The sequence below is a fragment of the Crocodylus porosus genome, unplaced genomic scaffold (genome assembly GCF_001723895.1).
Source record: "Crocodylus porosus isolate Cpor-Errol unplaced genomic scaffold, CroPor_comp1, whole genome shotgun sequence".
NCBI lineage: Eukaryota > Metazoa > Chordata > Crocodylia > Crocodylidae > Crocodylus > Crocodylus porosus.
Window position 1 is genome coordinate 69,610,921 of NW_017728949.1, and position 3,742 is coordinate 69,614,662.

At 43.5% G+C, this 3,742-nt stretch overlaps 1 protein-coding gene across 2 annotated transcripts in view; it reads left to right on the top strand.

Moving 5' to 3' along the window:
- The first annotated feature begins 1,266 nt into the window (after positions 1-1,266).
- The window catches only part of LOC109322991 (histamine N-methyltransferase-like), a 30,357-nt gene continuing 27,881 nt past the window's right edge, over positions 1,267-3,742 (top strand). For both annotated transcript variants that reach the window (XM_019554313.1, XM_019554315.1), the window contains exons 1-2: positions 1,267-1,364; positions 2,236-2,324. The gene's annotated coding sequence lies outside the window, so the exon portion shown is untranslated. The remainder of the gene's footprint in view (positions 1,365-2,235; positions 2,325-3,742) is intronic.

The window sequence follows — 3,742 nt, forward strand, 5'->3', positions numbered from 1 at the left end:
TGTCTCTATGCCTAAATGAACCCACTGTGTTAGTGGTCATATCGTGTGCAATGCCATATCTGTTTTGGGAGATAACAGGTATAAACCAGTAGGAGGCAATGGATTACATACTGTGTGTGTAGATTTTGAAATTGTTTGCTATGCCTCTGCAGGTGGCTGTGACCCAGTGATGGCTCTGTGCCCCCAGTATATTCAGTTTGATATTTAAAAAAAAATCCTAGAGGATTAGAAAAAGGTAAGTAGAAACTATTTGCACTTGAAAGTGTAGTTGGCTGCATAGTGACATTGCACCTGGGCTTAGATCTACATTTTTGAACTCTCCTTCTCCCTTCCCCTTCCTCCTCCCCAGATGTGGTGGTTCACATTAGAGCTCCGCTGCAGCTCCCTGAAGAAAGGTGGGCTCTGTTAGCTCCTGGCTTATATCCCAGTTTCAGCACCAGCATCCTCCCATTGAATTTACTGGTGGAGTGGGGGAGGGGTTGTGATTTGGGTAGTTTTCTAACTAAAATGTTCCAACAACAAAACTAAAGAAGTGGATAGAGAAACACACCAAGCTCTCTTTAAGAGTGTTGAGCCTAGGAAGTTTCTAAACACTTGTCACCGGTCCAAATCTGATAGCCTTGCTTGTTTTTTACCAGATACTATTCAGGCAGACTCCTATTGAAACCAAATGCAGACTACAGCTCTGATGATGGAATCACAAGAAATTCCAGGGGCTCTTTCATGTGATAACCGCTCTTTGGTGTATATTAAAAATGTCTTGCTTTACCTGTGGCAGGCTGGGGTGTTATATTGTGTTATGTCGGGGTTGATGATAGTTTTACTAAGAGGTTAGATTCTGGATTTGTATAGGATGGTTTGGACAGCGATGATCCTGCCTCAGGCACAGGGCTGACCTATGGAGGTCCCTTCCAGCCCTAGTGCTTTATGATTTCTATGAAAAGTAAGAATAACATGTTCATTAACCCAAAGAAAACCCAGTATTCTCTTTGAAAAGCAAGATGTGGCCTTTTACCAAAATTAGCACTCTTCATGAAATTCCTGTTTAAAATCTAGGGGCCAAATCCTGTTCTTCATTACACCCTAATCCTATACATCAGGTCTACTCTGTTTTTGTACCATTGAAACGGAGAGCAGAGTTTGGATTTCTGTGGTAAGCTACATTAAGGGTTGCATTATCTCTTTATTTTATTCTTGAGGGAGAATACTACACTATCGGTATGCCAAAACGCTTGACTCTTTGTGGGTGGAGATACAATCTTTTTTTAAAAAGTGTCTGATTTCAGAGTCCACTTCCTGCCTCTCGTAGCAACACTCCCAGAAACTGAAACCAGCTGGCCCCGTAAATCACAGATTGTATACATGTAAGTATGAATACTTTCAGGATAAGTTTAGACTTAAAATATCTTTCTCTAGGTTTCTTAGAAGGAAAAGCTAATGTCTTCTGTATCTTGCCAGCATTTAGCGACAACAACTACTAGTGTAGTAGCATGCACTTCCCTTTTGCAAGCTGTTTACAAACATTTCAAGTGTGCTCACTTTCCTTTCTGATTTAATTCACAGAATGCAAATGATGTTGATATGCCATTCAGCCAGGGTTTATCCTGATACCAGACAGCACTGATCCAGAGTAACTATAGTTACTGTAGTGTTAGAGTAAAATCAGGCCTAGAGTTGGTAAAAAAGATGCTTAGTATGGGTAAGTTAATTTGTTCTGTAGGGCAACTTGTCCAAATGAGAGAAACTGTCAGAAATGTTCTTAAGGGCTTTTTTTGCATAATTATTCCCCCCTTTCCCCCAACTCCCCCCTCCAGTTTCTGAACATACTGATTGCAGGCCAAGCTGCAATGAAACAAAATCAAATGACCAAGATGAATTCCTGAAGCTGCCTGAAATGTTAAATGATCTCATCCATTCTTATCTACAACAAAATAAACATGGAAATGAAATCACAGCAAGTGTGAAGGCTATTATACGAACACTTTTTGACTATCTAGATCCTCAAAACTGTAGAAGGATTAACTATGAAATATTTGTTAAAAGACTGAGGTTTGAAAAATGTTTTAATGCCAGATGGTACGAGCTTCTCCCACTCCATCTAAACTAAAGGCATGGGTAAACATGGAATGTACCACTCTCCAGTGGGGGTACGTGCTCATAGCCCATGCATGTTCTCTTCTGCTTTCTTACTCTACCTGGAAAAATTATAATAGGCTATTTTTACCCCTCATTCAGGTGCTCCTGAAGGATTTGAATGCTGATCACCTGAAAAAGAGCACAGCTCTCAGTGAAAGATCCAAGGATTTGTGTGTTTGTAGTTCCAGGTATGTGGCAGCCTGCACAGTTTTAATACTGCCTGATGCAAAACTGCATTTTATTCTGTCTGTAGTCACCACAAATTTCACTTGACTGCACAAAATAGATAGTGAATTGTTAGCTTGAGCGATGGTAATTCATATAATAGAGTCAATTTAGCTGCAATTTGTTAGTCTGTCTTTCTAATACATAGGCAAGATTACTGCTCTTATCTAACAAAAACAGGCTCATTAAAACAACCCCTAGCAACAACAAGCAGTGCCTGGGTGCTTTGTAGCTGCCTGGGCCTTTATAGTTTTCTAGTATAGGGCAGATTTTGGGTCTCCTATTCATGTGATTAGTCCTTTCAGCTTCAGTGACACTACTGGCTTGAGTAGGTGTTCATCAGGGTTAGGAAGGCTCCACAATCTCCATATACTTATTTAATATTTTTCTCTTTGAGCATTTTTAGGGTACTTGAAAAATAAGTGCCCATTTGAGAGAGGCCACTCTGTTTGACTGCCTCTAGGTAACGTCCACTTGTAGGGCTAGATTCAAATATATAAGCATGCTGAAAATGAGTCCATTTCATTTGATTCGCGCCCCCCCCAGGATCAGATTCTGACCCCCAGTTCTTTACTAAAATAGACATGTTGAAAATCTAAAGGATGGGGAGCTAGCTCAGCTTGTATACCACTGACACCATTCATAGGATCTGGGTCTCATGGGGGACTTTTAATTACTGTGACGTGCTGGGAGGGTACTTTTGGAAATGCTAACCCTGATTCTCTACTACCTTTCACTTTGTGTAGCGAAGGGAGTGAAAAGTCAGTTTAAAAATGCTGTGACAAATGTGACCCAGGGTGAGCGAGAAGGCTCTGTGACAGCCAGGGGGATGGTTTGCCATGAGTGGATGAGGAAGTAAGATGCTTGAGGGACCTGGAAGGAGTGTAGCCTTTGAAGTAGTTGGTTCAGATTTTTTCATTTTAAGGAGAAAAACCCAGATGGTCACTTTTTAAGGAGAAAAACGTAGGAAACGGCAGGTTCCTCCTTGCAGGCTGGCAGAGTTCCAGTCTACAAGGGGCTGGGGGGCGTGGGAGGTTGGCAATCAGACAATGATGGCATGTGCCACCATTCCCGCTGCTGCCAGGCAGACAGGGGATGTCTCGCAATAGTGGTGTGGGGCTCCTGGTGGTGGCACCAAGCCTCCCCACCCTGTCCTGCCTTGCCACACCAGGTCCTACCTGCTGGGACACGGAGGTCTCCAGGAGCAGGGCAACAGGGTGGGGAGCCCCGAGCCTGCAATGGGCATCTCTCGTCCCCCTCCATGGGCTCTGCTCCAGCTGTGCTGCCCATGGGGCAGGGGGAGCCAGGTCTCATGCTTCACTCCACTGCAGCAGCTGCCAACTCCCATGGTGCTTGGGTGCTGTTGGGGGGGGCAGGGGGC